Raw genomic sequence first — 12,053 nt, 5'->3', positions numbered from 1 at the left:
ACTTTTCTACCGTTAGGTGCACGAGAACCCTTCCCGAAACCTCAATTTGCCAAGGCAAACTATTTTGCATAACTTAACATATGCGCGTCGTGTTCCCTAGAGGGAACGTAATGTGACATACCAAGTTAGACTATTTAATTAACGGGTTTGCAATAACATGAGCAACTCGACGGGTGCCACATGTGGAGCAGGATGTGCTTACCCTTCCGAAGCACCTGAGAACACCCCCAGTTTTTAATGGGGTTCGTATTGCTTTATAGTCTTTAGTATGCAATGTTGTGATTTGTATGCTATTATTTTTGTTTGTCTTTTTATTTTTTAACCATGGAGTTGTCAGTTTGTTTTCGATCTACGAGTTTGACTGTCCCTCTGGTATCTTTCGCCCCTCTTTTACTGGCTATTTTCTATGTTCTAAGGGTTTATAATTTTTCTGGTACCAGGGATTTTGGTTTATGGGAATACAGATACATACAGCAGTTTAGTTAAATGCCCATAGTCTTCTGTTAACAGGTCACGGGTGACTAAAAGTCACAGTCACTGATCTCCCACAGTTTATTTTGGTGTGGAAACAAATCATGGGTGGATTTAAGTTTTAGCTCATTAGTACCCCAAAATGTGGTATTCGTTATTGAAAACATAATTGTAGCATTGGAAGGCTATGTTCAGATTATTTGTCCGGCCGCATTCCGTGTGGCACCTCGGGTTTAAAGATGGGCCAAGATTATCCGACTGATTTACACGAGAACCCTCCCTTATCCCCAATTTACCATAAGCGCTGTGCGGGAACTAACAAATGTGCGACCTGTTCTCCGCAGGGAACGTAAATGATTGACCCGTATGTGGGGTTGCACACGCCTACCCCCAAAATATCCCCATCGATAAAAGAAGATTCTTCTTGAGCTGTGCATGAAAATACATTCCAACTGTCGATATACGGTCTGTATGTATCACACTTTCATCGAGACCAACAATTTTGAAGTTAAATGTATTAAATGTGTTCGACTCTTAGTACCAAAAGGACCATGACACTGAGTTTACCCCTAAATACAGCTCTATGCATAGTACCAAAAGGACCATGACTTGCCAGTCTACCCCTAAATACAGCTATATGTATACATGTATTTGAATAACAACTTTGTACATTAAAAACTTTGGTCATAAATATGGTAAAAAGTCGTTTATAGAAAAACCCTTTCAGTTACCGAGCTATGTTAAAATATATAATGCTAACGGCTATACCTGATATATCTATGTTACCTCATTAAGTGAAGCTTATCATACCTGCCAAAGCAAATTAGATCATTTGACTAAAACTTAGTTTACACCAAGTATTACCATATCCCCAACGATGTTTAATGTAGATTTTAAAGGTTTACTTAAAGGCAATCATTTGTCTTATAAGCATCAAAATTTTTATATACAATGTTTTTCAATTTTTATTTTCGGCTTAAATGGCCTTTAGAGTATCAATTGGAATTTTTTATAGTGCTGTCACTGTGAAACCCGACGCTTTACTGTCAATTTCTTCTATAAACAATTAGTTGATTAAATTCAGCATAGTTGTCATGTAGATTTATCTAAGTTAATGTAAAATGAGGGCTGAAAGTCAAACCATTTCGTGTCGGATTGCCAATAATGACCCGCTAGTTATCCAATCATGTTTATCTCTGGGATTTTAGTCAAATATGTTCTTATTGATTCAAATCACTTAATCAAAATTGAAATCCGATTTTATATATTGACTGATATTGCACCTGGTTTTCACATGGGAACGTATTATATTAGAGAACTACTGAGAACTTCTATGTAATGTCAAGGTTTTCCCGGTTATATATTTGATATTGCTTTGATTTTTATCCCCTCTTTTCCTTTCAAAGCTCTTTTGGTCATGAAGAACGGGCTATATACCCCTCACACCCTGGCAAATTCGAACCCCCCTCATTGGGGTACTAACTTACTCTAGTAACGCCATATTTGTCTGGACAGTTTTCACACTAGATTTTATTGTGTTGGCTTCAATATGCAACAGTTTAATTCGTGATGGTTGTTACGTCCGTCATCCCTTTTTGGGGAACCAACCAGTCCCAAAAACTAGCCGTCAGACGTCAGAGCATTCACTGACTAGTTATATGAGTCTTTAAGTTATTTTGAAATACGCGTTTAATTAAATTTTCTTGTTTTATAAAAATTTAAATCTAAAATATGCACAAAAATATAATGATGTCCAATTTAATAATAATAATAACTATGCATTGATTTCCAGCAATTTGAATGTAAACATGCCACATTTTCCTTTATTATTGTCAAGGAAAAAGAGAATTTTATGTTAATTCCTCTCTATATACTTTTATGGAAGAGTCTTAATATTTTCCCCGTATTTTTTGGGGTCTCGGGAAAACGTAAACCTTTACAATGTATGTTTTTTTTATATATATATTTAAGCGCTTCTACAGTTTATGTAATCATGTAAGTTTCTTTTTCCTCATTTACACACTTTAATGGCATATTCTTTGTTTACGTTACAAAGGTTTGTGCGAATTGTAACTATTTCAAAAACCTGTCATTTTCAGCTTATAATGAAATGGAGAAGTAGGGGTTCAAGCGATCTTTTGTTCCAAATCTCTTGGTAATCTCATTTCATTTGACAATGACCACCGCACGCGACACAATGACGTAATGTTGACTCAGGGGTGGACAGTTAGTCCAGATACAATCTGTCATTTATTGTGAAGCCTAATGGACACTTATACAAATCATTTAAATATTTAATATCTTACGGGACACCTGCTCCTGTAATTATTATGTGATCATAATTGCACTGTCCACTACAAACGAGTCTCAATTTCCTCTTTTGTCATAACAGCCGGATTGTCAGTAGATATGGGAGACAATAAATTTACCATTTTAAGATATATTAATGTGGGTCACAACATGATAATGATAGATATGTAAAAAAAAGACTTATCTGTAGTTATACCTCTATTCCTTTTTTCTTAAACTCTAAACGCAAACGTACATTTGTAATACATATACTTTGAAAAAAATTGGTTTGTTTTGAAAATTAAAATCTAAACTGTATTTGTTCATTCGTGAACTTTTGTGATGGCGACATTTATTTTGAATACAATGTTGGGCTTTTTTTCTATCTTTCTTTGATATTGTCTTTGTTAAATGATAAATTATTAAAAAAAAATAAGATAAAATGAAAAATGAAAACTAAAAGACATATTATTTATGCTAGAAATTTTATTTAGGTGGAAACTCTTTTATAATTTTTAATTGAAAACACAACATGCGGGGATAAAAAAATCCTTCAAAGTATCATGATATTATTGTGTGTTATGTATAACAATACAAAGTTATTTTCGACTGAACCACTCTCGTTATATATAATTATTCTGCCTACAACTATATTCTGCGTCATTACCGACCTATAATTGAACAAAAGCAGTCTCTTGGTGCCTGCAACACGTGTCCTTTGCTACGTCGGACATGCATGGAATCACAATTCAGTCTTGTAATAACTCCACACACGCTAAGCTTACGGTGCTTTATAATAATAAGATATTTATATTCAAAAAATGAGGGTATTTGTATATTCATCTCTTTTAGCTCTGATGTGGTCAAGTCCAATGGTGGTTGTCAAATGGTCGAAATAGCCACTGCAGTGCAATTATTGTCTTTATGCTAATTGTGCTGAGTTCCTAGCAAGTCGCTTTCGTTCTTTGAATAAATTAGCATTTCCGTTTCTGATATTTTCTATGGTCGTGTGGCCAGGTGAAAAAAAACGACGTTTCTGTGTTTTAAGTCCACTGTCTTTTTTAATTAGACCACAGTCAGTGCCGAAGAAAACCGTGTAAGAAATACACCTATCCTGCTCAAGTTGACAGAAATCCATTTACTGTATGACTTCTATTCTATTACTTTGTGTTACAATCTCTCGCCATTGGAACAGCAACATTTGTAAAATCTGCAAGATTAAATATTTTACATTTATTTAATAACTTTGTCTTAATTTTATATCATGCATGCTCCATTGCCTATAAAATTATTACCTTTTTATTACTTCTTACTGTATTGCCCGAACACAGACGATAATTTTTTATATTAAAACCCATAATTTTCATCACAGATGATAATTATTTTACCTTAATTACTGAATATAAAAGCAGACGACAAGCTGTTTCATTACTTTTCGTCCGTGTTGACGCGGTTAATTTCACTTAATATTTACAGTTAAATTTCAAATGTATGCAATTTGTTGAATAACGTTCAATTTTCACTAGTTAACATTCAATATTTTTCGTTGATGTTTATACATTTAATGAATGTTAGACATGTATATTGCTATTTGCCTAGATATTGAGAAAGGTTTTCATTAACGGTCATGTTAATGAAGTCCTCTGCTAGGTTCAAATTATCTCCCGGTGTTATTAGAAAACATACAAAATTACAAGCCAGCGCTATAAATGAACTGGAAAAATACTGATTGAATTCTGTAAAAGGCCAGTATTCATAAACGTGCAAGATTACTGACTGTGTATGGTGTGAAAGGGCCTGAACTATGATTAAGTGACTTGAATTCAGACAATACTGGCACAGCAACCAGCTTTCTGACGAAAAACTAAATAACCACCGAAATTTCTTTCCTTTTTGTAAAATGCTCTTATCTTTTATTCTTAATTGTTCTACAGTTTAGTTATACTTAAAGACATTATTACATAATCTTATATGTCTCTGCTTATACTAAGCAATGCAATAGTCATTTCAAGTCATATATATAAAGTCTTGTGATTCTATAATTTATTAATTTACTAATTGTGAATTCTAAACCTAAAATGTATTAAATTTTGAAGTATTTGCTATATCACATTATTATGCTCTATGGTGAGGAATTTCACTTGAAGTCACGAACTCATCAGTCACGGAAAATAATATATTACTCGAGGAACGCTTTCTAGAATAAGTAATCCAAAAAGCTACATGGATACTTTTTTGTAAACCCGCATCATGAATTTTACAAAATTATACCAAGACAATTCCTGAAAAAAGTATAAATACGGTATTACATTTCCTCACATCGGAGATTTTGACGATGTTACTGCTATTTTTGATGGAAATTTTCACTCCTGTCTGTTCAATATCTTTTTCTCAGTAAATAGCAACACATTCTTTTTTTTAAACTTGTTTTTAAACGCTGGAAATTCAACATATTTTTTAAACAAAAGAGCTGGTTCAGGAATACAGAAAATTCTGTCCTTTAGGAGGTTAGTTTGATGTTAAAGAATACGCATTTCTATATAATTGTTAATATGAGCCTTAAAATTTGACTCAAAATTACTGTTGTTCCTCAATAGTTACATCTTTTCACTTCAAACTTTTTAAGTTCAAATAAATTCGAGTCAGAATATGCACCTTTTCAAAGTTAAAACGCGAAATATATTCATAGCATAAAAACGCCATGGTATATTTTACACCTCTCATTTCTTATGTAAACAAATTATTTGATATTTATTGAAATATTATACTTGTTGCAGATTTAAGTTGTCATCTTCCAAAATCGTCGTTTACCCCAAGGAGTGAGCTAGTCAATTCATGCAGTCCAACTTAGGTATGAGAATATTACCGGGTGCAACCAACCACCAAAATATGCACGATTTGTGTGACACAGCTATTCTTCTTTTTATATATATATATATAAATGTTACTGTTTTCCTGCTAAACCGTTATTCAAAGTAACCAAACATTTTTTTTTAACTAATTCAACCTATTTTTATTTTTACAAATTAAACGTCAAAGTTCTTTCCAAAACAACAAGATGCAATTGTGTTTTATTTTTATTGAGATAATTAAATCAGTCTAGAATGTTAAAAAAGGTACTCTCCGTTAATAATAAGAATTATAATTTATAGAAATTCATTTTTTTTTAAACTAAGCAGTCTCAACTGGTAAAATGGGTGACAGTTTGCTCCGCCTATCGGCTATTTCATTAATAAGACAGTCCATACCGACAAGCTTGTCAAATTACGGACAAATAAAAGGAATTGCATTTCAATCTTCATAATTATGATAAAAGTCTAAAACACGATTTTAGAAAAATAACAAGACAATTTGAACTTATCTGGTTATTATTTTGGTGGCTTTTGTAATTCTTGATAGTAATCGCACCTTGGCGTCTTTTTTTAGGTTTAATATCATTCCTAATATCTCTTGACAAGAGAAATAATGATCTTCTTTGTCAAATAGTCATCACTCACCTCTAGAAGTTACAAGACAAGTTGTTAGTTTCCAAGCATTTATAAAAATCTCTCTAATATCCCACATCTGTTTCAACAAAATATCGAATGAAAATTCACTTGTAAACAGTATTATCTTTTCTATTGCTAGAACATGCATTTTGTTATTATGGTTTTAGAAAACATAAAATCCCAGAATGTAAACAGGTGTATCCATTATATTTGACAGCTGAGGAAACTGGCAGAAAATGAATTTCTGGACAAATTTAGTCGGTTTATATCAAGTTCTCAGAATCAATGTAAGCTTATTACTGGAGTTTCGTACCTTCGATTTTCGTTTCTCTTAAATCTTTGTAATTTGTGACAAATGAAATAACTATGGGAAATCGAAAATTAGAGGTTTTTAAAAAGGAATTTATTGATAAGAATGCCATACATTTGCCAAAATCTATATTGTTTGATCTGAAATAAAGTACATTTATAGATTTACCCATAGCTTCCCCGACATACAACCAAATAATATAATCGTTTCCCTAACCGCATAAAGATTTCCAATTTTCCTATAAAAAACGACCTCTTTTAAAGATTTTCTGACAATCATTTGTTCTGTGTGAAGGCAAACTTTTGACATGTATTGAGCCCGTTTATTACTTCAAGGTGCAAAAAGAGAAAGCTTTGGGGACACATTTGTATTTATGAAGAAATATCTTATTATATCCTGTGCCGTTTTATAAGTAAAGCTCGCTTGGAAAATATAATCTTCTGGCAGATATACTGACTATAGACCTCTGAAAATACATTAACAGAATTCAAAAAAATTGGAAATATTAGTTTGAGATGGGTGCATTCGATTAATGTGCTCAGTGTTTATTGTGAGGCATTTTCTCGATTTCGTTCTTATTCAGTGCCATTATGATCAAGATAGAGTATTTTATGAAAGCACACATCATAGCAGCATTGCCATTGGAAGTTTTCTAAACCAAAAACATTGTTGAAAATTGCTCAAATATTATGAAAGAAAGCAGATGTATTTAAAGGTAATATTACATGTACTTAGTTACGGCGTCTGAAATCAATAACTATTAGCCAGAAACCTTGTTTTCGTATGTAATTAATGTGAAACTCTCAAAAGGACCATTAACCACAATTACTTCTACTTTTAGGTAAACAGAAATATATAGGTAGTTTTTGTAAACCAAACAAGGCTGTATTTATGTACACAATAAAGTGAGAATTAGCTCCCTCCTGTGGCACACGACTATAATTGTCGCCACGTGGCGAAATCTCACGCAAACAATGGGGATAGTTAGATTTATCAAAGAACAAGAAATAATGGACCGCGGACTATTTTACATAGGTTTTAACGTATGCCCCGCCCCTCCATTTAAACAATCCTTTTGTTTGTCCAACATGACTCGTGCCAAATAACGGCAATATTGACAAACCAAATAACGGTATACGAACTCAGCCTCCGTCATGAGCAAATATTTAAAGTACAGGCTTAATAACATATTGCTATGTTTACCTATCGTCAGATGGAAAATTTGATGTAGCCTCGAGTAAAACCTTCTATTTCAACAATGTTTTTAATTGTTAATTAAGATTATGAATTCTCATAAAGGTGGGGATCAAAAGACATCAAAAGATTTGGCGACACCTGTCACCTGACTTTGTCACACTGCCCCTTGTTTCTTTCACCTGTCAAATAGGTCTGGTCACACTTCATTATACCGACCAATTCAAACGATCATGAGTTGTCACACCCAAAACAATAATGAAACGACAATTGCACCTTTAATTAGATAATTGTATTCATAACTCACCATTATAAAAAAAATATATGGAAAAAAAACGAATAGGACAGGTGTAACAGCATACAATAATGACAAGTGAAATTTGATATTCTTGATTCTGTTTTAACACTAATATAATAACATATGGTATTAAGTATGACAAATTAATAATAAAAACTATTTTGACAATACTATAATAAGAACATTTGATGTTACTGTAGACAACAGGTAACCAGTTCATTATTAACTCATAGAAAATACATATCTTTTACATCATCATGTGTTTGGCCATTGCTTCAAATTAGTCTTGAATTTTACATATTCCCAGAAATAAAATGTGTTTTTTTTTTAAATACCAAAATCAGGATAAATGTCAATATTTCTGGCAACTTCACAGGATTAATAAATCGTGAAATTGCGACCATTGCGCAAAACGAAACAGGGCAAAACTTTTATCTGATTTGCTGATGCATGTGGAATCTAATTTAACGCTTAGAGTTGTAAACTATGCTTGTAATTGCAGACCATAACCCGACTGATTTATCAAAAAATGAGATTCGCTTAAATATTCTGTTTTCAATATTTTCAAGGTTCTATAAAAAATATCGATTTTGCAAAATATGAATAACGACTAATGAAATACAAGATACAATAGTCTCATATTTCTTTATTTTTTTTTATGGTTTAATTGAAAATCATCCGCATTATTTTCGTAGAAATAATTGCAGGATTACAATTTTATTGGAATTATTTGAAGGGAAAAGTGTCTACCTTCAAAACAATTTCTAAACTTAATTTTAGTTCAGAACACAATTTCCTGTTAAAATTAGGACATCGGTGGCGGAGTTGTTTAAGAAATCCATGATCTATAGTGATAACTAACCTGTAAACACCGAGTTTGTGAATCAATTTGAAAATTCCGCTCGTGGTAAGGTTCAACATGGAGCAATGGCTTACCCCGAACAGCAATCTATGAAGAGCCCCCCCCCCCCCCAAATAGTGTAAAACCATTCGAACGGGAAAACCAACGGTCTAAACGAGAAACAAGAACCATTTATGAACCACATCAACAAACGACAACCACTGAACTTCCGGTTCCTGACTTGAGACTGGTGAAAACAATTGCAGCGGGTGTAAACGTTTTTATATAAAAACTCGGGTACCAACCTTCATCCTTACCTGAAACATTAGTGTAACATCATAACACAGAAAACACACAGTAAAATATCAAAATATATATTCGCATGTGTGATTGAAACCGTAAATTGCGTATAATCAAATTTGGCGATTTCCTACTATTTACTTTTTGCATTAGCTTGATCCAACATACAAAGCACAAACAAATCAACAAATTACACCTAATCATGTAATGTGGATTAATTTATTTTCGTGGGTACCAATTTTTGTGTATGGAGGAAAACTTGCATGTCCGCGTGGACATTTAATTTCGTGGCTTGTATCTTATTATTGGGAGTAAAAGCTTGACCGTGGAGCACATTTTGTTCAAAATTTAAGCTATTTATAAATTGAGAACAGGTGTTAAATTGATGTTAAGTTTTTCAAATTCGGAAAGACGGGACTTTTCAGTTTAGTAGCATACATATATTTGTTTGATATTTCATCAACGATCTGGCAAAATTATATGTCTAGCAATATATATTCTTCGAAACTGCAGAAGAACGAGTTTAGTCTACCCCCTTAATACATTGCAATATATTGTATGACAAACGGATTTGTTGGTCTATTTCAACGAGACAGCTACCTACCATCACCTCAGATTAAGAAATATAAAGTATCCATCATGTATATGTCAATATGTTTTCCCCCATTATAATAGTTTTACACTCATTAAGGCAGCGACTAAAATAAGTGTATAAACAATAAGGCTTTCTCGTTTTAACTCGATATTACTCTTTCGAGGGGTTCATATGTCAAAACTCTGTCCTATATAAAAGAATGTTAAGATAAAGGAAATGCATGCTTATTTTCATTCATTCAAAGATACTCCTCTGTGAAGTCTGTCTCATATAAATAAAGGAAAAAGTCCTTTGGAAATGGAGCACAGTTGTGTCTCATGGGAATGCCGACAATTTGTAAAAACATGTCCTCCAAACGTTACAAATAGGTTGTCAATAAAAAAAATAAAGTATCTTATTAATGTTAGTTTTAGAGAACTTCTTGTTTGCAAAGGTTTTTCTCACAGAGAACTATTTATCCTTCCTAAAACAAGATATTTGTACATACCCACTAGCCTCGAAAATCCAAAAGTGTTCATATCTCAGGCCAATAAAGTAAACTTAAAATGCCACAGAATGAGCTGATGAAATTATATAAATACTTGACTATCACCAGTCAAGATCAATCTATCACATGCTTATATTTAGACCATATGGACATATTATCCAGCTGCAAAGTGCAAATCCCTATATCTATCAATAAACCGACAACAAATCATTTGCAGACCCAAATTAAAATGCGACTTGCTTACAAGACCAATCATTTTCCTGCCTTGAATCGATATATTCTGGAAAGATGAACTCCTCATATGTCTTGCAGCGCCTGCACATTTCAGAGCTGACAGGACCAAGTACTTGCTGATCATATACTTGCGACAATAAGCTGACAGGAAAGTACTCAACACGCTTAGATACATAAAAAAAAACTGAGTTTGCAGAATCTTCATTAGTGGGAAGCTTGCAAGACCAACAACTTGCTTGTTTGCACTTGTCAACAATCTTCCAGGACAGAAACCGAAGTCGTGGATATATTAATGAACGGACTATATAGACCCTGTATATCTCTAACAGATGACAGAACCAAACACTTCAAGGGCATGTACAAGTTAGTGGTATAAGAAGTCTAATGACTTGCAGTACCATATTAGAAACAAGACAATTTAACAATTTAAACAGTGATTCAACTGACGAGATTACTGTATAGATCGTTTGTACTATGCCAATACAATTCTATACTTACCCCATAGACCATACAGCTGTTTACAAGGATGAACTTTAAAAAAATAAAGAGCCAACATCTTGAAGTATTCACCCAGTACATGTATATCCTTGTAAGAGTGCATTGCCTTTGAAAACATGTTCATTTTTATTAAAGAAGATAAAAATCGTCTTGAAAATCCGAAGTGACAATAGTAAAAAGTAAGCAGATGACACTGAGACCACCATTTGTAGTCATTAGGTAAAGTAGCATATTTCAGGTAGTGTTCAACACATGTTGGACGCTTGAATGGACGAACAGCCAGTTTTGTTTTAAAATTTGTCCAAGCCTAAGGTTGATTTAAACCTCTACATATTATACATTCGTCTTTTGCTGAACTTTATGTTGACCTTCAGATATCTTTTTGTTTGTGGTGTCATTTGATTGTTGTCTAATTGAAATATTGAAAAGAAACTCCTTTCTTTGAAACCTGCTGTTGACCTTCAGATATCTTTTTATTTGGGGTGTCAATCAGTTGTTGTCTAATTGACATATCTTATAGAAGCTTGTTTTTTTTGTAGAAATCTTCTATTGACCGTGAGATATTTTTTGGTTTGTGGTGTCATTGACATATTGTATAGAAACTTGTATTTTGTTGACCTTTAGATATCTTTTGGTTTGTGGTGTCATTTGATAGTTGTCTCATTGACATATATATACAAACTTGTCTTTTGTTACGTTTAGATATGTTTTGGTTTGTGTCTCATTGACATATTGTATAGAAACTTGTCTTTTGTAGAAACCTTGTGTTGACCTTTAGATATCTTTTTGTTTGTAATGTCATTCGGTTGTTGTCTCATTGACATTTTGTAAAGAAACTCGTCTTTTGTAGAAATCTTGTGTTGACCTTCAGATATCTTTGTTTGAGATGCCATTTGGTTGTTGTCTCGTTGACAAATTGAAAATAAACTTCTTTCTTTGAAACCTGATGTTGACCTTCCGATATCTTTTTGTTTGTGTTATCATTCGGTTGTTGTCTCATTGTCATATTCAATAGAATCTTGTCTTTTGTTGAAGCCTTATGTTGACC

General features: G+C 32.9%; 1 long non-coding RNA gene across 1 annotated transcript; it reads right to left on the bottom strand.

Moving 5' to 3' along the window:
• Positions 1 to 3,910: 3,910 nt before the first annotated feature.
• On the bottom strand, positions 3,911 to 6,595 carry LOC143082814 (uncharacterized). Its single transcript, XR_012980478.1, has 2 exons — positions 6,258 to 6,595; positions 3,911 to 3,970 (listed from the first exon to the last, which is right to left on the bottom strand). It is a non-coding gene; the product is annotated as an uncharacterized LOC143082814 (long non-coding RNA).
• Between the last annotated feature and the right edge of the window lie 5,458 nt (positions 6,596 to 12,053).

This window comes from Mytilus galloprovincialis, chromosome 7 (assembly GCF_965363235.1).
Source record: "Mytilus galloprovincialis chromosome 7, xbMytGall1.hap1.1, whole genome shotgun sequence".
Lineage (NCBI taxonomy): Eukaryota > Metazoa > Mollusca > Bivalvia > Mytilida > Mytilidae > Mytilus > Mytilus galloprovincialis.
The sequence above is the reverse complement of the archived record's forward strand: the minus strand, read 5'-3'. Positions and strand labels throughout refer to the sequence as shown.